This window comes from Cimex lectularius, unplaced genomic scaffold, assembly GCF_000648675.2.
Source record: "Cimex lectularius strain Harlan isolate CLEC.00 unplaced genomic scaffold, Clec_2.1 scaffold85, whole genome shotgun sequence".
NCBI lineage: Eukaryota > Metazoa > Arthropoda > Insecta > Hemiptera > Cimicidae > Cimex > Cimex lectularius.
The window spans coordinates 874,245-900,843 of record NW_019392718.1 but is presented as its reverse complement, the minus strand read 5'-3'; the positions used below and the strand labels follow the sequence as shown (position 1 = coordinate 900,843).

Here is a 26,599-nt window from a genome sequence, read left to right as displayed (position 1 = left end):
TAAAGAAAATATTTCCCGAGGAACACTAGTGTTTATTTCTACCTCTTTCTATACTCGGTATAGGAGGAAGTACGTGCTATAATGGTCCTATAATGACCATAAAATTCTTAAAACACTTTTAACGTCAAATATTATTTACACATGAAATTTTCTTTCCACTATTGGTCAAAAAAAGGCAGGTACGCTCGCTTTGAATTAAAAAATGTTGCCAAACAAAACTCACAGAAACAATTTTTTTGTCAGGTCTGGAATTTTATCATTATTTTTTTAGTGAATTACATTTTTGTTAAACAATTATAAAAAAAAACTATAAGTTTACTTTTAAATAACATAAAATCACATCTTTGTTGGTATTAAACATAAAATTGTACTATATATAATTTACTTAATATTTATCTCTAATCAGGCGAAAATGTGACACGTGCGATTTATGTAATAAGACTTTAATTTGTTGGGTCGATGTGAAAATAATATAGACAATTATTTTTACCTGACGGAACTTTTACTGAAAACCAGTTGCATCGTAATATTAAAATCGTTTTATCACTTCTTTCATATTCTCTTAGGAATTAAAACTATAATTAATCATTATCATGATGAAAAATGTGTCGTGATAATGTATTTTTAGGGTTTGGTTAAAAATAAATGATTTTTCCTCACCAAATAAAAAGTTTTCTGAAATAAATATAATTGTGACATTTCAAATTGCAATTGTGTGTAAAAAAATCAATAACTTCATTTACATCTCTGTCATGTACAGTTACGTAGAAGTAGTAATATACATTAACTTGTAACGTGCTATGAAGGTGAAGCCCATTAGCTGTTCTCAACTTATTTAATGCAGTAAATTAGCTGTCATAATGACAGGTTACACTAAGTATATAATATCACAAATGAGAAAAAACGTTTTTATAATGTTTATTGACATGTGAGATTTTAGTACATTGTTTAGTTACAGTGTTATTTTTCAAAATATTTTAGTTTTTTAAGTAGAGCGTTAATGATATTTAAAAAGTGCAAATTTGGGTATTCATTTTTCCATTATTGAAATTTGTCTCATTTTGACCTTGAGCTTTTCTGACGTTTTATTACATTTTCCAGCATTCTACGTTCATGCTTCTCTTGTTTTTAATGATTTTTTTCTTAAATGCATTGTGAGCTTTGTAAGTTCACTTTTATCAAGGAATATGCAAGGTCTCAAAAAGTTAACTTTTCTTTTTAAACCAAAGAGTATAATTTTACTGCATATTTCAAAAGTGTTTCTGAGATGAGAATGTCGGAGAAAGAAATTTTAAAATCCGTTTTGATAATGAAAAGTTATGTCCAGTTCCAAGGAAATGTAATGTAAAATTCAAATGGTAATTCTTTAAAACTTTATCCACCATTTATTTTATTTCCTTTTAAAATACAACAAGAAAAGGTATGAAAAAAATTGTCTGCATATCCACTTTTTATTAATAGGTGCTCCTTATAGAAGAAGGATTAAGATATTTTGGTTGATTTGTCGTGCTTTTTCTTGTCGTACGACAGTTTATCTTTTTATACATGACTATTGCTAGAGTGACTTGGTAGTATGAAGCAGCAAGGTCAGGACTATAGTGAGAATGTGTTTGAACCTCTATTTAGATGATGAGATAAACAACATTTTTCTTTTCTTTCTTTCCTAGAGGAAGATTTCGTACAAGATCGGATTTGACAGACCTGCAAAACACGCAAAGATTTATAACTCTTATAAAGTTTTAGAAAATATTGAGACACTCACAGACTGAAGGAAAAGGCCTATACTGTGTGTGTTGATTCCATCAACTTCAGAATAGTTTTTCTATTTATTTCGAGAAATGTTTAGCCGAACGTTAAAACAAAACTTTGTTTCTATTTCCAAAGCCACGTACAATCTCAGGATTGACAGTCCTTCTGGAACATAGGAGCAAGGTCAGGATCGGGACTATAATGTGGGTGTGGTACAACATAAATTTCCATCCATTCCTGAATATTTGTGTATTTTTTTAGAGAAGTTTCTGTAATGTAACGATTTTTGTAAAGAGCGGGACCATTGATAGGGCGAGGGAAATCTGAACCGAGGTCAGGACTCTGATGGGTGGTTTAACCTCGATTTCATTAATTTCAGAATATTTTTACTTTGTACTTAGAGAAATGGTTGGCCAGACTTTTACTAAAACTTTCTTTTTATTCAACACTAGGCCAAAATTTCGTATAAGCTAACAATCGCACAGTTGATAACCCTTATAAAATAATATAAAAACTGGGAATTTTGGCCTGTTTTAGCCCTATAGACTGATCAACCTTTTCGATGTGTTTGAATTACGTCAATAAATCCAATTTGAATCTAATCAATTGGGCTTTGAAAGAGGAACCCGAATGTTTACTAGTTATTCGCTTCGCGTCAAGGTGAACACGTGCGAAACTTCCTACACGTCCTTTCCACTTCCTTAACTTGTTGATGATTCACACTTGTTTCTGAATTCGGTTTATGTTGTGTGCTTTTTGAACAAACTTTTTCGTTTTGATACTGTTGATGGATTGAATTCAATCATTTTTTAAACTTTTCAACATACCATATAAAGGCAGTTGCTGTTCAAATTAATTTTCCCACACGCAAATACGTTAGAACGGGCTTTTCATTTTTCAAACCGTTGATTATACTCGGGCAGTAATAAAACCCACAATAACCTATGGATCACTAATATGGTAGACCAAAGTTCAACAAAAAGTAGCCACACAACGCTAGGCAGCATACAAAGATTTCAGGGGCAATGAGAATAACCCCTACAAGTGCACTGGAAACCCTGGTAAACTTACCTTCACTGGAACCATACAAGGAGAAATTAGGAAAAGCTCATTTAAGCTCCAAAAACAATCAAACTGGATGGGAACTAAACAATTCGGGCACACAACCATAATTAATAAAATCAGACACCCATTCTTATAAATGTGGTCTGATAATATGGTCCCGGAAGCATTCTTGACAACATCCTATTAAGTTCACTATTTTCGTGGTCCGCTTGACCAATTAATACTTTACAATTAATTAAGGTTTTTAGTTGAGATGAAAAAAGTTAATGGCACGAGAGGGATTCGAACCCACGACCTTCGGCTTGATACGCCGCTGCTCTATCACCTCAAGCTCAGGTCACGATAGCTCAGGTATACAATGATATGACTCTAAAACTGGGGAACTCTGCACTGAACTAGGCAACTAGGAAGGTACTATAAGCCAGAAGGCTGCACGCCTGGGGAGCACAATCCCCGCTTCCATGAATCATCATTGTAACCATCATCGTCATCCGCGGACAAATGTGTGTTTTGGATTAGCATTTGTCGTAATGATGCGAAATCCTCCTAACGCGACGTGGGGCCAGGTATAACTTAATTTTTGGGCAATTCACATAATGAGAAATAAGCCAGAAGGGAATCAGATTAGGATCGAAATGGTCCGGCTATTGTATTGGCCCGGTACGTGCCGGACCATTTCCCTGGAAATTTACAGTTCTGATAGGGATCCGGCAAGCCTGGAATTGTTCGACGTTATCTATCATAGAACAGGAGAGTTTCTTCAGTAATGCTCCTTGCCTATATTCATACTTAATTTTAAGTTTTAAAATGTATAATAAAGTTAAAGTTTTAATTAGGGGGAGAAAAACACAGCATTGATCTATGATTGCTTAATGTTTTTAATTTTTTAATATTTAACTCCAATCAAATTTAACAATGGTTCTAGTTGTTAATTAATAACACTAAGGCTAAAGTTTGTTTAATAGTGGTTGATTAAATCTTAATAATTCGGCGGCAAACAGACCTGTATAATTCAGGTCAAGTGTAAATACACTTATTGTTGTACTGGATTGTATAATTAAGCAATTGGAATGGGGAATGACCTCTAAGAAAGGTCAAAATGATATAAACCTTTCTTTTTTCTCGTTTCCTTTTCTTTCAGTATCTCTCGTTCAGTCTCTCTCACCTTCTCTCTGTCTGTCAATCTGTTTCTCTCTTTTTCTCTCATATTCAAACATACACACACAAATTCATATGCTTTTAATTGCGATTATTTCCCAGTCGGCAAACCAGTAACATGATTAGATTTTACAAACACAATCTAAAAATGTTTCTTTTAAAATATGTTTAATCCAATTTGAAAATTTGTCAATAATAGTAACTTCATCAAATGTTACGCAATGTAGTAATGTAGTAATAATGTTTTTCTTCTCTGTATTGTTGGGCGTCCCTGCTCCTGGTTGCTTTAAAAATTCACCACTTCCGACTGAACAAAGGCCAAATAAAAAATTCAGCTTTCCCAGTATCAGATAGTGTTGTAGACAAAGATAATCTTTTGTTTAAGAGCTGTTTGTGGCTTGATTTATTGATCTTACAGTTTTCGCTTTTAAACGGTTATTTTTCACTTATCCATGGAAAATGAACCCTGGGTTTTATTTCCGCAAGATTGTCGAGATTATATTGTATTATTAAGTTTTGTTGAAGTTTGCTGAGGAACCTGCAGTTTGATTGTTTCCTATCGTCCTGGTCTGCCTAACCTTGTTGCTTTAGGACAATTAAATGCATTTGGGTATTTCGTCATCTTCAGGGATTGAACTCGGCATTATTTTAGTTAGCCTTTCACAAACTACACCTCATTCATGTCATTCGTTCTAGTAAGACATATGTCCATCAGTGTACTGTGTACTATTTGCAATTGATTGATCAATGTGTGTGAATTGTTATCTATGTGGTCTATATGTTCTGTCGGGTTGAATGTGTTGCGTCTGTATATATTTAGGTTTTCTAATACGTACATTTTGTGTACCCCATGAGTTCGGACAGGATAGGATGGTGATAGCCCTAAGCCCCGCAGACTTATAACTTTTTGTACTTTTCCTACTCCTTAGTTCTGTTTGTGCTAGGTTATGGCTTCATTGATCTGTTGCTTCATAATCAAAGATAATATGAGTAATAGTTTCTTCCTCCTAATTGCATACTCTACAATCTTTGGTTTTAATTTGTATAGGAGCCCAGGGTCCACACACGATCGAACGCCTTTTCGGTCTCCAGGAAAAGACAAACTTCTTGGTTCTCGTAGGAGTCGAGGATGTCTTCCACTACTCTGTGAAGTTGTTGTTGTCATGAGTGTAAGGGACGAAATCCAAATTGAAATCTGGAATCACACTGCTTAAATACAGAATCAATTTAGGGAACAAAGCTTTCAAATATTTTGGAAAACATTGGAATAAAGCTAATCGGCCGATAATTTCCAGGGTTGTGTGGTTGTTTCTGCGGTTTCGGTATCATCGTTATTTCTACTTAGTGTGGTTCGTATAACGGCGTTGTAGATTTGCGTGAGTTGAAAAAAGGATCTTTTGGGCCTATGATTTAGTAACGGTTTAGTTATTCTATCGGTGCCTGGTGATCTCTGAATCGCATTTTATACTTGCCCGAGAGTAAGAAAGTACTTTGAATGGGTTAAAAGAAGAATCTCTTTTATGACTCCTTCAATATGTTGGTGAAATTCTAGTAAACGGGAAGGATTTGGCCAGAACTGTTCGTCCAATTGTTCACAAAAAATGGAAGTTTTCAGCCGGTATATAGTGGAACCTAATATTTACTTGAGGTGTGAGGAATTGATAGTGATTTTGCTTTTTGCCAAAGTAACCTCTCTTGCGAGTTCCGGAGTAACAGAGATCTTTTTGTTGTTTCTGATCTTATTGTTAGATATTTTAGAGATGCTTTTAATTTCTTGGACGCTTTTCTGTAAGCTCTTTTATATAGGGGTATTTCGAGCTTTTCCATAGGGTGCTGCATTTCTTTGATATTTAGCATTTGTATGTGGGGCGAAGCATAAACAATCCTTCGGTGCGAGAAGGAAAGTGAATTACTGAATCTTCGTTGGCAGAATAATTATGTTGCGTGATAAGTTAGCGATAGTGTCCTTAATCACTTTTGGGAGGTTCTATGTTAATTTATTATGTTATATTTTCTTTGATGTAAAAATACATCAGCTAGCAGGGCTTTATTTTGGTTCTGACTTCAACTAACCTTGAGGAAAGCAGGATCAAGGTGAGATCTAATATAAATAAAATCCTGCTATTTCCATTCCGACATAATCAACGCTATTACAAGTTTTGATAGAAAATATCGTAAATTTTTGTTAATGTTAATTGTTTTGATGTTATGAAAGGGCGAAGAAATCAATACATGATTATACTGTTGTCGACTTGATGCTGTGAAAAATCTCTTGGCTTTTTTGACCGGGCTTGCTAATAGCATTATCCTGCCGTCAATGTCTGAAAATCAGTTTAGAAAGATTGGAATAACAAACGGAGAGATTGATCAAAAATATTGTTTACAAGGAAAACGTTTTTATAAAGATTTAAAAAAATTAAACATTGCTTCTTAACACAAATTGTAGTAATAATTTGATACGGTTCTTCTACATTACAGTAAACTAGAAAATAAACATTAAAGACAATGAAAGCGTGCATTCGTGTTTTGGCTCTGTCCCAAGTAAATTTTCAGCGGCATCTCTGCAGTGTTTCTCCTTCAGCCATCGGTTTTCTTTGTTTTGTAGTGGTTAAAAATTTGTATAACGTCTAGTTATATTCATGTAGACCCTATTGTTCATCCATCTTTGATTTACATCGTTCGGAGTTCGAAACCAGAATGTGGATCCTGCATTTCGGAAGTTTGATTGATGCCTCTCGTGAAATGAAAGAACAGACGAAAAAAAGAAAAAAATAGATTTACAAATTAAATTATTAAACTATGCATTCTTCTCTCCGAAAAGAACATTACTGATTGAAAAATGCAGAATAAAATTCTGAAGGGTTTCATTATACAGGAAACTTATATTTGTACCATAAATCTGACTGAAATGTTAAAAACCGTCGTTTTTTACAATAGATTTGAACTAAATTTTAAATTTATAACGATAAGTTGATAAATCGTTACAAATTATTAATAAGAATATTAGGAAGTAATCCTGGATATTGGGAAAGGAAGATGGACTTGTAAAAGAGTTCGTAGTGTCCGCGACTAGAAGAAATGTTCCGGCAAAATGCAGAAAGAAACAAGAAATTCTAAAAGAACGGGAAATCTGTAATCTGTAATCAGGGGGCAGGCCATGTGTTCGGGCAGCTGCAATTTGGAATTCATGAGGGAACGAGAGACATAAAATTTTAGAGAACATATGTATTAATGTTGAATTTTCAATTATTACTTCTATTTGTTTATTTTCTGGCTAAATCCCATTATCTTTTTAAAAGATATTTGTATTTTGATAGGATCTTTTATTATTTTTGTTTTATTGGAATTAAATATAATTGTATATAAAATTTTACAAATTGTATGCAGTAATGTACTACTGTATACATATATCCTTTCTTTAATTAATAATTCTCCTTTAATTAATTAATTTCTTTTTACAAATTTGAAGTTTTGCAGTGATCAGTAGTACATTAAAAAAGTATAATTACATAATAGTAATCTACATATTTTATAATCACTTTTTTAAACAATTGAGAATTTTTTCATCATTACAAAATGTCATATTTTCCATCTGTTTTCCGAATAGACAGAAGGTTAATGAATATTACCTGCATTGCGTCCAACCCCATTAAAACATAAATACATAAATAAAAAAACTTGAAATATTTCAGCCTTGACCGGATTCTTCAGTAGAATTTAAATGGAAAGTACTTTGCTATTTCTTATAGTTCAGTAAAACAAGTGGTAACTACTATGTTCTTTCCAATTGTTCAGTAGATTTTTAAACGGTAAATAGGTAGACTTTTGTACTGTTCTGACTATAAGCAGTTACTAAATATGATTTTTATTGATCAGTAGGATATACATAGTAACTACTATATGATTTCCGAGATATTGTAGAGTTCAGTAGGATGTAAAAACTATTTTGTGAAATTTCATACTGTTTATTAGACTATAAATGGTTACTAATGTATGATTTTTTTCTGTTTGGTAGGATATACATGATATCTTAATGTCGGATTGTTCACCTGATTTTTAAACAGTAAACACTTATACTGTAAAATATAAAAAAAATTGATATTTAAGCTGATAAAAGTTATTAAAATAATTCTACGGTTTGATTTTTTGAGAGAAAACGTCAAACGATAAAATTCCTTTTATGCAAAAACAACCGACTTTACCATATTTGCCGTAGTCTATAATGCCTGAGATTCCTAGGGAGTTTTCGTGTCTCCTTCTCTCTTTTATTCAAATATCATTTTTAAAACTTTATTGTGCTGGTTTTAGGCCAAATTTCATAAGGTGTAGGTCATTCTCTAAATATGATTCGTATTTGTGTGACATTTTACCATTTTTTGCGCCATAGCCATTCATAAAAATAAGAATAAGACTAAGGTGAAAACGTCACCGTGTTGAGCACGTGATCAACCAAGTGTTGACTGCTTTTTCAATATATTTTTATTTTTAAAACAAATTATCCCTTTATAATGCGTTAATTAAAAAACAAAAAAATTGTACATACGTATTAATCATCATTGTCTAATGATCAATACTGTCAACGGATCTGTAATTATGTGTTTCATTATCATTCTTTCAACAGGGCTTAACATCTGACTATCGTAGCAGATCTTTTTGATTATTCAGGAAATGTTCGAGAAGTTTTAATAAAGCGTATTTTGAAAAGCAAAAGTAAGATACCAAGATGGAAATGATTACAATGAATATAGTTTCAGAATATGAAACAGCATTTGAATGCTAATTTAATTTTTCCTGTGTAACGTCCCCGAGAAAACTCGCAAAAATTGTTCGTAACATAGAATATAATAGAATGTTTTCATTGAAGACAAAAGTGTTTCAAAGTTGATTAACTCAATCTTTTCTGAGCCTCTCAACCCTGGGCAAGTAATTTTTTTATATTCTAGTGCGAAAAGCATTGTTGCGGCTTTGTAACGGAGAGCTGGGACAAATATCAAAAATACGTATAATCTTTTCTTATAATGTTCCTCAGACAGAAGTCGAATGAATATTAACTCAATTCCTTTTGGATGACTGTATTAAATTTAAAGTTCTCAGACACAAAAAACAAAGAAATTTGCTTTGGAAAATGGAGGAATAAAAACATTTCACATAAATAAACCAAAAATGCTAATTTATACATAATAATATATTGTAGGAGAAATCTATCATTTTCTATTTCCCCCTCTGGTCGATAATAATTAGAAAACTCAGACGGCGTGAAGTCACTGTGTGGAAATGAAAAGATAGGTTACTTAGGAACAAAGTTGTGCCAAACTTATGAATTATTATAAAGCCTATAAAATAACATGGATATTTCCTTATTGGATAGTTTAAAATTCGTGTATTTTTCCCTGTGCTTTTATAAAGGGGCTTAAAATTTAAAATACTGCCTCTATCAAAGTAGCCAAGCCTGTCAGGTTTGGTTTATAAAGTTTAAAGAAGAATCCTCTTTTCTGAGAGCGTTCAGAAAGTCAGAATACGAGAGGTTAGTAAATGAAATTTTGTTTTAACAAAAAAGTGTTTTTAGAAGACAAACCTTTGGGAAAAAGGTGTCAACTGAACCAAAAAAGCATGCACAAGAAATAAATATAAAATTAACTAGATGAAGCAATCTCTCAGTGTATTTTTTTAAAATAGTCACATCGTATTTACTATTAGTAATTAGCATTACGTTATCGTTACTAGAATATTAATTTAAGACAGCAGTAACCACGAAACCAGTTTGCCATTTTACCACCTAGTGATATCACTAATATAGTTAGTGTTATTAAACTGTAGCTAGGCAAAAAATAACAACTCCAAAATATTAGAGAATGAAAAAACAGTTTTATAAAAAAAAGTACATATATAAAAGACTTACAGGATTTTTTTTTCATGAAACTAGTCACTATTTTTTAAAACAAATTATCAACTAAATCGAGATATAATTCTTCAGGCTCAAGATATTTAAAGTAACATATCAAAATTTCGTATTTTAGTAGATATAACGTACATGTTTTAAATTTATGAGTAGGTCATGAGTTTTATTTTTTCCCTATACATATTAGAACATATAAAAAATGCGATCACTATACGTATTTTCACACCGTCACAGCACTAACACTAATGTCAGCGCTGCACCCGGAGGACATATGTCATGAGAAACCAGCCACCCTCAGTATGTGGGTTTAAGAAGCAAGGAGGTCGATTAAGGCGACGTGGCAGGTTTTCGGGATGGGAATTGTAGAGAGGACTCGAGCAGTAGGATTAGGATGGCGCGATCAGAAAGAACGCTTAGGTAGTTGCGGATATTGAGGTTAGTGACGTAGAAGGAACTTTGACGATTTGTGTGAGGTCGATTGATTGGAAGAATGGGATGTGCTGCATGTTATAAAGGGTGACAGAACCCTCATTTTTACTCTGTATGTTCAAAGTGGTCGTAGTAAAGTCTTGTGTAAGGTTAGTTTAGTGATGACGGATTCCTGTCTTAGAAGGTTGTCTAAGTCTAAATGGTCGTCTCTTGAGTCTTGTATGAGAATATCATGTCAGTATACGTCCTTATTTGATTTGAATGGAAATCGGTATCTCTGTGTTGTTGATGTACAGTCGGAGGGCAAGACTGTTTACATCGAGTACATTTTTCTTCATTCAATCTTGCCCTCCATTTTTTGCATCCGTCTTCAACAAGCTTAAGATGTAACTTAGGTAGCTTGGATCGGATTCAAGTTATAGAACAAAATTGTGGTTTCGTCCGCGTAGGTGCTGATAGTATTAGGATCTTCAAGGTAAGTCAGCGGTTTAAATGAAATAAATACAGTCAGCACTAGAAAAACTACAGTCGGTTGAAGCGATGTAAGGGATGTAAGCAGGGAGAGGCGAGATACTCCATTTCGGCAATGGGCACCTGTGCTAAGGTCCAACGATTCGAGCGCCGTTTGGTCTGAACCTTTCTTTATTCCTGTTGGTACACAAACTTTGAACTGTTGTTGCATATTGCAAGAATACGTGAATGATAGTTGGTTGAGTGAAATTTTTGAATTTTCTACGTCTATAGTTTGGTAACACTTTCAATGTTATTATATATATTAACCGTTTTGTTCCTTTACGTAGGATAGGAAAATAATAGGCAATTTAAATGACATATAAAAAGTTAAAAATCCANATGAGAGTGCACTCTCAACACGACACGCAAGAATGGCACAATTACACAGAAGACAAACACTTTCAGCCCTGAAGATGATCTCAATAAAGATCGAAACGTTGGCATGATAAAGAAAATGTTTGTCTGAAACCTTCATCACACCAGACCGCATCTCACGATTTCCGAATATTTATCGATTAACGGTCACTAATCACCACACATTTTAAATAATGTTATGTACAATGTTATAATTTCCTTGTAGGGCGGGGTCATTCTTTATGAAGCGGAACAAATCGTCTCCGTACAAAAACGAGAGAAACCGTGCACGTTAAAGGCATTATACTGAATTATATTAAAAGGCCTAATTTGCTAACAAGCTTCACTGAAAGCTAGAAACAGCCCAAAGAACTCAGAGGTTGAAAGACGCATCGAGAGGGATTACGATCCCACGCGATTACCGTTCATCTTTACAAAATGAATCGGCTATCCCTTGCTCTAATTAACTATCAACCGATCTTTCAGATCCTCATGTTATGGGATTATTGAGCCTTAGTTACATTTGACAGATTAAAGGAATTAGAACGGCCGATCAATAATGTAAATTGAGATTATTTAAAAGCGGTGATTTACTTAATTTATCCATGATTTTTGTTTATAAACAGAATTTAGTATGAACTCGTATAAAAATACTGAGGGCAATTTTACAGCCTGGTATCCTATGTGGTGAATTGCACCCACTGGGCTCAGTTTCATCCGTGGAATCGCTGAAATCCCGAGTGACTCGTTCGCTTTCCAGTAAACTTCGAAAAGTTGTTAACAATGTTATGATGGGCAGATTGTTCGGACGGACAGTTGTCAACGTCAACTCGGCTAATTTACAGACTTGTCCGATACATCTCGATCGAACATCTCCAGTGGACGAACGTTGTAAATTTAAACGTCGGAACTTAACGCAATAAATCCATAAGTGCGAAATTTACCACCTTTAAAAATTAATTACTGTTGCACTTTGTCTTGTATTTAATACCTTTCCATTTCCGGGTTGAAACACCTTGTAGACTTTCAATGTTGGAAAACGCGCTTTCTATTTAAACCTTTGGAAAACTTTGACAACCATTTCACTCCACGAATGGGAATTAAATTAAACCGGTTTTCAACAAAGTATGAAATATTTTAAAATTAAAAATTTATCGCACCGTCATTTATAATAAATAACGTTGAGGACTAGTTCAAACGAACATTCTGACTAACATCAAATATACAAAATGTATGAAAATCTTTCACAAAGTACAATCCCTAGCTCGCAGTGATTAATCTTATAAAATCGCCTGGCTCCAAAAGTAAAGTATGTAGGGTTGAAAGGTTAAATTTTAACTATAATAATCCTTAAAAAAGGATTGGGTGATAGTAGAAAATGGAGAAGAAAGGAGCAAAAAAATGCGTTTTCTAATACACAATTTTTTAACTTTTTTCTAAAAATACAAACAAAAAAGAAATAAAAACAACCCAAACAAACTTGTCATTAAAATTGAGGCAGTTTTCAAAATCTACGTTAAAAAGTCTAAAGAACCCTTTCAATCCTACTGATAGTCTTTCGCTGACACCAACCTATCAGATTTGAACATTGAAAGATCTTTGAAGAGATTTCAAAAATTTGCTACGCTGTGGCAAAACTTCCTATTGATTGGGGATTTTTATAAAAACTATGTCATTTAATAAGCTTTGCAATGCTTGGTACATTCTACTTCTGGGGAGAAAACTTCTATAAAAAATCGTGCATCATGGATTTAAGCGAAGGGGAAGATTTAGTTATTATTGATAACTGCAGCTTTTATTGCATGAAAAGGTTGTTACTAAAGATTTTTCTCGTTCGTTAGAGTCTACAAGCGATACAGTTAGGGCCAGTAGACCATAAGACTACCAAAGTAACAAAAAATAAATTTCGATTTAAACTTTATTCAAATCTTTTTACAAGTTCTTACCATATGGCAGACTTCTCGACATTATCATAAAATTTCGTATATCTTTTGTGAGTTTTTCTTGAACCCAGCCATCTGATGAACCGGTAGTTTGGTCAGTCAGGCGCTCCTGACATTTCAACATGTTCAATCATGGGTACGTAGGTTCTTCACCCAGCTTAAAACCCTGATCCACTTGATCCACGACTGAAGAATAAAAGAAGCCGTAACGTTTCATACCGGCCAAACAACAACTAAACAAAAAAAAAAAGTTTTAATAAATTTTACAAACCAATTTCTCCGTTAAGTTTTTAAAAAAATTCACCCTGCTTATTACCCTGATCTACGTCTGAAGAATGGCAGAAGCTCAAATGCGTCTGACAGACCAAAATGGCCGGAAAAAGTTCCTACGTTTTGGGAAATTTCTCGGCTTTATCACAAAATCCCAAATATTATTTATGAAATTTTTTCTTGAGCACTGCCCGCAAACAAACCTGTAAGTACGGTCGTTAGACATACAATTCACCATTTTCACTATGGGTGACTCACCCTGCTTATAATGCTGATCAACCCCTAAAAAATGGGGGAAATCAAAACGAGACAGACCATAACACTCCAGGAATGGAGTCGGAATGCTCGAAATTGACCAATATACAGACTTATCAACCTGGTTGATTACATATTTTTAATTTTCAAATCAACACACACTAGCTAAGTATAGAACATGACTGATCAGGCAATATATATCTTTTTCAGGTGGTATCTCAGGCTATACTGTTCTCTTTGGATATTTTTTACCAAAGTAAAAAGCCTTGTTGGCCAATAAAACTACGGTGAAATAAATTAAAAAATCAAAATCCCTTGTACATTTTGAATTCAACACCAATCAAAATTAATATATATATATAATTATTATTACTATTATTAATTATATATTATTAATATATAATAATTAAAAAATTGTGCGTTAAACAACTGTTAAAAATAGATTGTACATATTTGTACAAAATATTCTTTATTCGGTTACTTAATTGCTATTGTACTTTTGAATTAGTCAGGCTTTTTATAATTATACCGTACTGACCACCGAAACCGTTATTTTTAAAACTACTCACTTTTAATAACTTTTTCGCGATTTCTGCAGTACTTGCTGCTTTTTAAACAACGTTTCAATTAACAGTTTTTCTCCTTCTTCTTTTAATATTTAAAACGTGTTTAACCCCTCAGAAAATGGAGGGAAGTAGTTGAAGAGTCAATAGTCTCAAGGAGCGAGGTCCCGCTCATTGGGGGGTTAAAAATCCACCTTCGCTCTGAATCAAAACCCTTTATATTTAGTAAAACCTTATACCGATACTTTAAAACAACTGTGATTATTTTGAAAAAGCATTTAAACGTTAGATTATAAAAGTAGAGCTTATATGATACACATTTAAAGTAAAACGTTAACTAGATATAATTAAGTCTCTCTCTCTCTCTCTCTCTCTCTCTCTCTCTCTCTCTTCCTCTTTCTCTCTTTTCTGGAGGGAGGGAGTTTGTTTTGGTACGATGTTTTGCATATACAAAATAATTTAGAATTTACTTTAGTTTTGCACAAATTAAAACTTATTTTAAATTTTATATTACTGAAAAACCAATACATTTCGTTTATGGTGATTTGTTTTATTGTATATATACATATATATTTAAATACATTTTTGTTTACGTTGAAAGCTTTAGGCAAATATTGAGTATCAAAATTTACAAATTCTCTTAGATCCAGCGCTAAAGAAAAAATATTGCATTATTTTTGTTGAAAGTTCATGAATATACATTAAATGCTGTAATCAGCATACACAAAGAATATTGGAAAACAGATCGGACCCTTCCTCTCTCCCACGGACAGAACTAAAAAAGAGTGCAGATATTTTGATGTGCTGATTGTTAATAATTTTGAGTTCTTTATGCACAGTCTATGCGTTCCTTTGAATCGTGATTACTTACTTGAAGTACTTCACTTTGATTGGTTTGGAAAATAAAATAACATTACAAACTTTGATATATTGAATACTGTTTTGAGTTTTATTAAGTTTAGTTGGAGGTCCTGAATTTGTTATTTATTAGACTCAGGCCAGAAGCACAGCTGGAAAATGTCGAATGGAAAATTCATAAAGTACTCCATGCGTGTAGTAGTTAGGGTTCTTGCAACGATCCTCTGATTTTATGTGAGGATAATATCGCTGGTCGTTAAAACAGCACGAGAAATCCCTTCGAGCGGGCGCTCGTAAAACGTTGACATGGCTTTATTCTCGGTTCGTCGGATAGTAAAGAAAGTTAAGAGGTGTATGTGTGTGTGTTTTGTGTAAAGATATCCGACTCACTTTCAAATATCTAACCGCGAGAAAAGTAAAATCTTTATTTTCCTTTAACGTTTACATATCGTGGTAGATAATTAATTCCACAGCAGTGTAAACGAGGAAAAAGAATAGAATAAGAGGGCGAGTGAGAAAAAGCTAGGCAGGTAGATAGATATATAGAAAGAAAGACAGATGGATAGATAGATAGAGAGGTAGTGTGTGTGTGTGTGTGTGTGTGTGTGTGTGTGTGTGTGTGTGTGTGAGAGAGAGAGAGAGAGAGAGAGAGAGAGAGAGAGAGAGAGAGAGAGATCAAATTGAAAAAATGATAACTGTTGCACGTGAGAGTAGTTTATGAGAAAGAAATCATTAAGTTAAACTCCTATTTATATTAAATATTCCACGATGTCTTTTTATTGGGATGGTTTTATACTATCTACTTTTAACTAGATGTGAAATATTCGATTCCACTTGAACTTAGCAGAAGCAATACAGAGCAGGCGTTTCTAACCTCTAAGAAGATTTCAATTAGAAATTGTTTTTTAATTTTAATTATAGTTGAGTTTAATGTTTTTGATAAAAAATTATATTAGGTATAATAAAATTCTTAAAAAAATATCACTTTGCTGATCAGGGTATTTAATTTTTTTTCACTTTTTGAAATGTTCTATTTTCAATTTTGTGAATAATAATAAAAAAATACAATAAAGAATATAATTAAAGCCATAGATTTATGTGGACTTTTAGTTATGGCCGATTATCAACTCTTTAGCTAGGTTTCTCAAGTTTCTCAGGTGACAGTAATATTACTGCATTACTGGTATATAATTATAATTAATTATCAAAATATTATTTCTCTAAGGTGAACTTTCTTGCAATAATTTTCGCAGGGTGTGTTAGTGACTTCAAAGGCTCTGAGGCTCGACTTCGGCCTCGTCATAGTCGTTAGGGGTGGGTCGCTTACCTTCCCTGAGAATTTATTTACCGGCAAGTGAACTAAATTGACTGCATAATTCAGTTTAAAATATATGGGAAGAGAGGAATTTTGAGCTAGTTTAATTATTAATATTCGATTCAGAAACTCGTGAATTTCCTCGTTGAAGAATAATGAATGCTGATTACTTCTCTCTAAAATAAGAATAAAAATGAACGTATTTATATATTGAAGTAATCCAGAATTTTATAACGAGTTAAAGCCATTTATCAAAGGATGTTAAATTGAAGAAAATTTGGAAGACTTACAAGCCTCTAATTACTATTACGTTAAAACACTAGCAAAAACAAACAAACTTTTATTTTAAAGCACCTTAAAGTTCTTTTTAGTTATAACAATTAATAATTTATTTAATGTTGTATAATGATAATTTTTAAATAAGCCGTCATTTTACCATTTAAACTCTACATCATTGCCGACACTAGTAATAACATATTATTCTGTTTTACAATGGCTCAGTTTACTTAACCAGTCATTAGTAATTAAACATTGAATTTTGGCCTGTTTTGTTATTTTGTTGTTGGTTTCTCTTCTCTTTTAGTGGCAAATTTGAGTTATAAGCGGGTTGAGGCACCAACACTGACTAGAGCACCCATTCCTCATCAGTCGTGGATAAGTAGGGCGTGGCATCAGCTCATGAGGAAATCTCACAAAAAAATCGACGTGATATGATATTCTTGAGAAGTCTTCCAAATCGTAGGAAATTATAGGAAGATCTGTGAATATTTTAAATTTTTGTTTGTTTGTTCGTTTTCGGTCATTTTCGATTATTTTTCTTCTGTCTATACCCGTGATGTTTCAATCTGTTAGATGCGTTTAAGCTTCTCGGCTTCCTCAGTTCTGGAACGAGGGGCACCCCTGCTTCACACATACTCACGACTGAAAATGGGTATAAGCAGGGAAAGCACCAACACTGATCCCACGTGAATCGTGAAAACACCAAAAAGAAACGTTTTATTACAAATAGAGAATACTTTTTTGTTTTGAATTTGTTTATTTAATTATAATAATAAAAAAAAGAAAACGTAATAATACAATGTAACAAAATAGTGGTGCAATGGGAAATAAATTTCAAACATTCTGTACTTTTTATTTTCATTTCTCTCTATCCGAATATTTCTTTTTGAATACTTGAAAGTTTCATTCGAAATCTTTCTAAATCATGAACGACAAAGTGAAGAATGACCGTCCATTGTTAACTGTTTCGCCTCGTTGTACAAGTTAAAGTTACAACGTCACATTGCTGGCCTTACGTACTAATGTGTACATAAAACGTTTTTGAAATATTTCATAATTTTACAATTTGCCTTTTCTTTTGTTTCAGGGAGATTACAAGACACAACGGAAGATTTATGGATTCCTCTTTCGTAAGTTTGTGATTGTAAAATAATAATTAAATATTTAGTTAATATGTTAGGTGGGGAAAAGAATGTTTTTATCTACAAAATCCAAAAAATTGGTAGTATTCTTACTAAGAAAAGTTTTCATAAAATTAGTTCTTTAAAATTGATTTTCCTAGCGTGAATACAATACAGTTTGAAAATAAAAAGCCACGCTACGTACGAAAGATATTATCTAATAACAAATGTCTAGCCATTTTTTTTTCAACAGCTTTCTGGGATATATTATCGATCGGTTTAACTGGAAAGGATAATGGCTCTAAGTTTTATGGCCTCCTTGCCCTTGTAAGTTAACAGGCGGCCGAGGAGAAGTTTGGATATCAATTTGCCCCTTTTCGGGTTTACGGACCATGTTATTGCACGCTGTTTTGTTATTAGAACATCTCCCCTATCCCCAGGACGGAACAAACATCGATTGTAATACTTTTGGAAATTAGATTAATAGATTCGTGCATGTTTTTTGCAAACTTTTGAAACAATTTTTCATAGTTAGGCTTTTTTCTTTTAAACAAAGAAACTATATCAGAAATATCCACACACTAAAAACCAAAATATTATATTATTTAGCAGGGATTAAAATACATACACTTACTACACGTAGTACTTCACTGATTTGTTTTCTTCGTGAAGATCGCGCCCAAGTCTCTTCCGAAAATGTAGTTTCCTCTATCACACACCCCCAAACTGACCCAAATCCCGTCGTAACGTATAAACAGGGCATACCCCAGGGTCATCTTGTATCTTTCACATTCGACAATCTGGTATTATCGTAGGACTTTCAAAGAGTTGTTTTGGATCAATATTGACAGAAAACGATCGCCAGGACTTCTAAGTAGCATGAACTGTTTTATATAATATATGGAATATTATATGTTTGCCAATACACATACACACACTTATATGTTTTGTAACGTGTTGGAAAAAAGAGACACGTCTAACATAGAGGGAGAAAGTAAAAAAGAACAAAATCCAATTATATATACAATTTTTTCAATTCATTAATCTAAGTAAGGTATAGGTTGAGATAAAAAGTCAGTGCCACGAGCGGGATTCGAACCCTCGACCGACGGCTAAATACGCCGTTGCTCTACCACTTGAGCTAGCGTGACTTCGGTCCACTCGGACACCAACTTCCCATCTCAACATCACCTTTTTTGAAATTTCCCTCCTCTTTGCCACTTTTCTTTTTTATCTCCACCAACACCTTTCTTAAAGATTAAATAATTTAAATAATTTAATTGGCCAATCGGACCACGAAACCTATCCGATTATATATATACAATGCTTAGAAATGGAAAAATATAAATAGATAGATAAGCAGATGGATTGGGATAAATAAATAAATAGATGGGGATTTAACAGATAAAGAGAGAAAGTCAGAAAGAACGAGAGAGAGAGAGAGAGAGAGAGTGTGAGAGTGAGAGAGAGGGAGAAAGCGAGAGATATAGATAGAACATTTGGAAGCGGGATCGGATACATTCGTTGAAAGAAATGTTAAGATCGTCCTGGATAGAGAGGACCTCGTTTTTGACTTGGAATTCGGTAGTTCGTTGTTGTTGATGTAAAGAGGACACTGATTTTTCAATGTTCCATGTACGTACACTGGGTACATCTGTCCTCATTTAGGACCTGTTTATTTTTTCACTTTTTGCACCAGTGTTTGATAAGCTCATCGTGTTCTTAGCTATGAGAGATAGTGTACAGATTAAAAGACAGAAATGCGGTGTTGGATGAATAGGAATGTCAGCAGCATAAATATGTAGTATACATGATGGGACCAAAAATGTTCCTTTGTGGGCGACGGCTTGTATTGATCTATCTGAGTACTCGGTGCCGCACCTCACTATTAAGCTACGGTCAGTTAAATAGGATTCTAGATTAATTGGATAGGAAGCTTCTAGAATAGAGAATGGGGTGTCAGTGAAAAGTTGGCGACATGTCCAATTAAAAACGTTACATGTGTTTAGTTTAATATTAAACAAAATGTAATTTTAAATAGTTAAAGCGGTAGAGTAGGTCAGTTTTTTATACGTAAACGTACATTTAAAAAACAAACTGTAAAAGTTTTTCACGTTAGAGAAAGCAGGATGAGGAAAGTGTAAACAAGCCGGTGCAAAGTGATTATTATGAAATATGTACCTTGCGTCCTGTAATCAAACTACCATTCTTGTGAAATACGAATGTTCCTGAGATATCTGATATCTTCGTGCAGACACTTACGAATTTCGAATAGAAATTTTATTTTCGTTTCATTAACTCCAAAAACCATTAACTTATGAGGAAAACTATTAAAAACAATATAAATAGGCGAGGCGGAAATACGGCGTTTGAACAGTGTATCTGATTTGCATACAATTCAGAATATTTCACCGCCTAACAATCTACAGTCAAATTATAGACAAAATATTCAATCACACGGGCTTAAACACGCCTGGCTTCCTTTCCTGATTGAACAATAAGGCAGAAACAATATGATCATCGGGCTGAATTTTAACGAGATTAAAAGGCGCCAAGAAGGACACACTTTTATCAATAGGAAACAATTATGAAAATGTATTCACTTAGGATACATAGGAGGGTGGATGATGTCCTTCCTTTTTAATAGAAACGTTCGCTGGATAAAACTGAGATAATTGACTACACAAAATATTAAAAATAATGCTGCACGTATATATCAAATTAGTATTCGTAAAATAGATTAAACATCTAAAAATATAATCTCTCTTATTTTCTAAATTGAATATTTTTCTTATTTTAACAAATTTATTTCTCGATTAAGAATATACTGGTACAAACAGTGGAATAAATTGTTTGATGCAAATAGTTCCTAGAATATGCAATTTTTTGTTAATATTGTTGTTTGGATGATTAATAGAACGATTGCTCATCAACGGGAAATCAGATGTTTTCCTAAATACGAAGAAATCAGAAATAGCACAGAAAGATAAACATACACCTGGAAGTTATTTGCCATGTTTTCCTTACGTTGCTCCTTTACACAGCTTATTCATCTCTTACTTCCCATTCGTAGTATTGGTGCCCTTTCTTCTTTGGTAGTCTTTCACTGTATATTCAATAATTGTTTTAGACCATCTCGACGCCTCTCATAAAATGGGTTGCCCAATTCCACTTTATTTGGAAATTGTCGCGACTGTCTGCGCCCAATCTGCTTCCTCATCCACGAGTTTCTTCTAGGTATGCGTAGCAAATACCGCTTCAAGGTCTTAACCTTGAACTGAAGTTTCTGTATCGTTTTTGCTGTTATGATCTCGCAGCCACGCCAGCATCTTTGACGGAGAGTACACTGTTGAGCTATTTCTGAAAATAGATCATGAATGATTATTTTGTGGCCAGGATAGATCACTTCTTCCTCTCTTTCCCATAATGTTGTTCATCCGAGGTGGTCTGGTTGGCAGTTTGCATTTAGAAGGGTTCACTACAAGACCTACTGCAGAACATTATCTTGTCACGTTTTCAACCATTCCATGTAGATCTAGTAAACTTTTTGACTGTAGAACTATATCATCGGAGAATTTTATGTAGTTAAGTCATTCTCGATCCACTTTACTACCTTTACCAGCCTCTTTAGGACCTCATGCACCGCGACCAATATTGGTCTGTTGTGCAAATTCCATTATTATATAGACTCTTCGATAAGCTTAACGTTTGTATCAGATCATACAAGTTTTAATGGGGTGTATCCTTCCAGCCTTGGTTTTTCTTCTTACAGGAGTGGGAATCAGCCTGCAAATGGTTTCGCACCGACAGAGGACATTTGCTGTTTCTTCATTCTTCTGACAATATTTGCACAGGCTTGTCTTTGTTTCTCCGAGTCTGTAGTGTCCAGTCAGCAGCCATACTCTCATTCCAATCCAGACACGTACAAGGTTTACCACTTCTGCCGTAGTTTTTCTGAGTTTTTGCCCGTCTTGGAACACAATCCCATAGAAACGAGGACTTACTCTTTCCCCATAGTCTTATGGATCTACGTTCTTGGCAATTTGATATGTAACAAAAGCCTTCAGTATTGAGTGTCTTTATCAAACATTCCTCGGCGTATTTATCGGCCTCCTCATTGCCCCTGTGCCCTGCGTTCTCTTGTACTCAAACAAGAAGAGTCTTGTTGTCCCCAAAGTCTGACTTGTTTTAACCCCAAACGGCTCTGGACTTTACTATTGATGATGTATTTTAATGCCTGGCTGGCCAAATAGTTGGCTTATTTTTTGCTGGTAATATGCCTTTTGACCTCCTTCAATGCCACAGTCTCCCAAGGCTTATACGAATTTTATTCCTTGGTTTTTTTCATAGGTATCAGCTCGGTTTTAGGACATCTGTATACCAGATATAATCGTATTAACGGGGATCAAATAAGGGTAACAAATGTCCCCAGAACAGGCTCTTATTAACTTAAACATCAATTCGTCGAGACCTGCAGCATTACCTGTGCTCATCTTATCAATGCCAAACTTCTTCTGGCCTCCAAATTTTGATTATCCCTAGGTTCCGTGATGGTACATATTATCTTCTTCACTCTAGTATATTTCGTTCCTATTTTTGGTTATCTATTATTTGCTTGCCATCCGTACGAGATTATTTTTTTCTCTATCTCACAATAACAAAATGTTCACTACTTGTTCAACAAGGAAAGCACATGATAATACAATCACTTACCACAAGAAATATTGAATCATCCAGAATCACGGCATATTTTAATAATCTCTTATCTTGCCGATGCCTCAGGAGGAGCGTATTAGTAGAAATATATCCGTGAGTGGAAACAATCAGAATCTCTGGCAGTTTACTTTTTATAAACCTCCTCAAAACACGAATACCAAATGAATCCTTGATATTTATATAAACCGTAAAAAATTTGCCATTGCCAAGGATCGTCCAAATGTGGAAAGAGGAATTGAATAATACATAACGATCTGGATTTCCGATTTGAGGAAATGAACGCTTGGTGGGGAACAAATAATGCATTAAACATGAAACAACCAATATCTCATTCGATATTGACACTGTGTTCTGTATACAAAATAATTGATTCCGCGATTTTATTTTGGTTTTGAAAACGCAGAAAGGGCACAACCCTTTACACAAAGCCCGGCTTATCCTTAGATCGTGGATAATATGAACCCCAAGGGTCAGAATTGGACTGCCCTTAAAAAATCGCTTATGAAAATATTAGGCATTGACTACTAACTACAAATATCTGGTTAGTAGGAAGGCATACAAGACGGGAGGGATAAAATAAATTATTTTTCCCTGCTACAGTAAGTGTCAAGTGTCTTTCTAATAGAACGCCTTTTACAAACCTCAAATCGAAAACTCAGAGTAGCACAGTTCGGATTTAAAAAATATTCGCCATGAAATAATGTGCCATAAAATATTTGTAGCTTTCACGACGTTCTCTACGATGATAAAATCATTATAATATTATTATAATCACTCATCTACCATGATTCAACACATTATTGGTGGGCGGTACGTTTACTCTTATTTTAAATGACTGATGAGTTGATAGGGAAGCTATATTCTTATTATTTAGAAATAAAATTTTAGTTGTTTTGTACATAAACTCACTTTATGTTTAATGCGTTTGTGAGTTACAAAGTTCTACAATTGAAGAAAACAAGTGTGTGTTGAAAAGCTTTTACAATAATCTGTTTAGTTGCTACAAAAAAATCTATATTCGAAAATACATATTAGTTTTTCCGAAAGGCTGAATTGAGTTTAAATAAAGTCATTAAGAATTTCCTTTAACAGAAATAGTATCAAGTTTCGTACCATCGAGGGCTGTTATAATTTAAAATTTATTGGCCCTCGTCAGTTACCATTTAATTTTATTTAGTTTCTGTTTTTTATTACGCATACACATGCTTTTACACGCGATGTTTTTACCCTCGTACTCTCTTTGTTTGGTTGATATTCAAATTTTAAATAATCCACGTATGTATTAAACTGTGCCATTTAGAAAGGAATTAAAAAACATTGAATATAGTTTAAATTTATAAATTTATAAAACTATAAAAAAAGTTTTGTAACAGAGTGAACATTTGACGGTGTGAACCAGGACATTAAGATATTTTTGTAAGATAAGTGATCGGTGTTTTGACTTTTCACTTTTTAAGCAATATACATGAAATTTAAGATTTCCTTATAAGGAAGAAGCTAAATAACAGACTTCCTTCCAACCAAGATAAACAGGATTGTTATCTTCCGGCCAAGTCTGGGTTTAGAAGCTTTCAAGGCTGGTTTCCTCCTTTATCTTTGTAATAAAATACTGATACGACAAACCTGAGAGACGATGACACCGAGATACGTATCAGTCTTGTTTGTCCAAAACCTTTCGATGGTTTCCTGTCGTAAACGTTTTTAACTAAGATTTAGTCTACATAATCCACTAAAAACAACGTTGTTCTGTGCAATTTTTTTATCCAAAGCTATGAATGTGACTTACCTACCCCGTAAAACGAAAAAAATTTAGATATAAAATTCCATTAAAAAACCCTCAGCGCTGATATTTGCACAGGTGACTAGTGGTATCATTTAATACCTTTTAGTTCTGTCATCTAGAAGAAATAGGGATGACAGGGCTTAGGATTTAAAAGTTTAGGAGGATTTGAATACTTTGACGACTTAAATCCTTAAATCGCTCATAATATGACCTTAAAACTTAAGGCACTATGTTCAAATTATATTTTTTTGTGTAATGGAGGAGGTGAAATGGTTGAAAGATGACATTTAGTGTTTCAAGATTTACTTGAGGAAGATACTGAGTGATCAGAGCGTTTTGTAACGTGACTTCAAAATGCGTTGTAACACTGTTTTGCACCTGCAGGACACCGGTGAATGACTAACTTGTCACTGAATTATTATTTATTCGTTTTTAATATGAAGAGAGGTGTAACTCTGCTAGGTAGCAAAATGTGCTGCTAAATAATATGAATTTTCTTCCTCCTGTCTGCAGATTTTACACATACCATGTTGATCGTCAACGATAATTTTTAGGTATGTATTATTAGTTTTAGATTAGATAAAAAATTCAGGATGTTTTATTGTGCGTCTTTTGAGAGCTGTAATAACCGCTCTTTTGTACTAAGGTTAAGGCTCATTAGTATTTGACTATTGTGTAATCTCCTTGATTACTTAAACTCTTCTCAAATCTTTTTCAAGGACTTTCGTGTGCAATGCAAGAAGTAGGAATCCCACCTTGTATATGCCATCGCACCACCAAAGGACATTACACTGTTTCTTCTTCTTCCTTAAGATTTTTTTCACATATGTAGAACACGTAAATCATCAAGGAATTTTATTGTTTATCTTGGCTAAAACAGTTGAGTTGGAAGCCCTAAACTTTTCGTCCTGTAGTTCCACCGTCAGCTACGAATATATCGCGGTTGCTTCTGCCTGAATGCTGGTCGACATTTCAAAATCTTTTTCTTCTACTTTCTCTAATGTATTCTGAAATCTCTCAATTTTCAAATGTTGAAAGAAATTTCTTGGATTTACTGAGAGATTGGAGGATTCAACATTGTTTATTAACTTTAATCTTACCTCCTCTGCTCCCTACTTTCGTTTCAACTTTTGGTTTTTCAGCTGGGGGTTCTGTTTGCTGATTTCCTAGTGAGCATCATTTATTCCTTGGAACTAGTGGACTTCCAATTGGTAATGGTTTCACCTGCGTTATTTTCTGGATTGGTCGTCTGCAGCAGCAAGGCTGTGTTGCACTGGCATCCACCTTAATCCTACGAGTACCTATGCAACTCCATCCAGCGTTGCAAGACATATTAAGACTCATTACTCAGGGGTCGACTAGTATCTAGAATGTTATGGTGTCTTCAATTCCTATTTTTTTTGTCTAGTGAGGAACCACTTGTGTTCAGTAATTCTTTGTTGCCAACTCATTGCTAGTTTCTTGTGAGGAATTTATATTTGTTGATGTTAGTAGGCGTTCAGTTGGTATGGTTTCTCTGCGTTTTTTCCTTGAATCGTGAATGGTGATCTCGTTTCTCCCGTTCATCATAGGATTTGTTTCAGTAAACCAGGTTGCAACGACTTCCAGCTTATGTATTGTTCAATCGTTGTAATCAATCTCTCAAGAACAACAAAAAGGTCCATTTTGCCAAAAGAATAAGACTAATTTGTAAGTCTAATACGAGGCCATCTAGATTAGTATTAGGTTAGAATTATTAGGAGTATATTTATAGGTTACTAGTAGTATCAGGATTTCTTTTGCCAAAGGGAAAAGGAACAGAATCTGAACCCAGAAGTGAAGAATTCTGAGTATCCCTTTAGTTTAGATTGTTTTTGTTTAATGACAGACGCTCATTGTTTACTAGCTCTGTTTTTGCTAGGTTTGATGCAGCTTTTAGGTTTTCATCTCATGGTCGTCGTGAGGTTTCTTAATTTCTTTGAGCTTGTTTTTCGATTTGTAATGGTTCTTCTACTCTATCTTTCGTTTGTTGCCTTGCCTCCTCTGGTTTTTCCGGATTGTCCGACACATTGCTGCATAAAAACTAAGATCCAGGATTTAGGCCAAGTAGCAAAATGAAGGATAGTCTCAGGAATGGAAGTGGTTATAGCAAAAATTGTGTAAAGGTTTGTACCTTTTGTAAAGAAAAAAATCAATCCAAAATTTAAACCTGGGATTGGTGTTTGCACTGGGATTTTCAGGCCGACAACGGTTTCATATATGAACCTAAAAACGGTCAGACTCGTGTTTTTTACCCGAAACGCCTTTAAATAGAACAAGATCCAATTTCCAAGGAAAATAGTCATCCAGT

At 33.9% G+C, this 26,599-nt stretch overlaps 1 protein-coding gene across 4 annotated transcripts in view; it reads left to right on the top strand.

Annotated features, from left to right (window-relative positions):
* Window positions 1-26,599, top strand: part of LOC106668989 (diuretic hormone receptor-like) — a 288,654-nt gene that overhangs the window by 9,131 nt on the left and 252,924 nt on the right. For all 4 annotated transcript variants that reach the window (XM_014398227.2, XM_014398242.2, XM_014398218.2 and 1 more), the window contains exon 2: window positions 17,738-17,780. The gene's annotated coding sequence lies outside the window, so the exon portion shown is untranslated. The remainder of the gene's footprint in view (window positions 1-17,737; window positions 17,781-26,599) is intronic.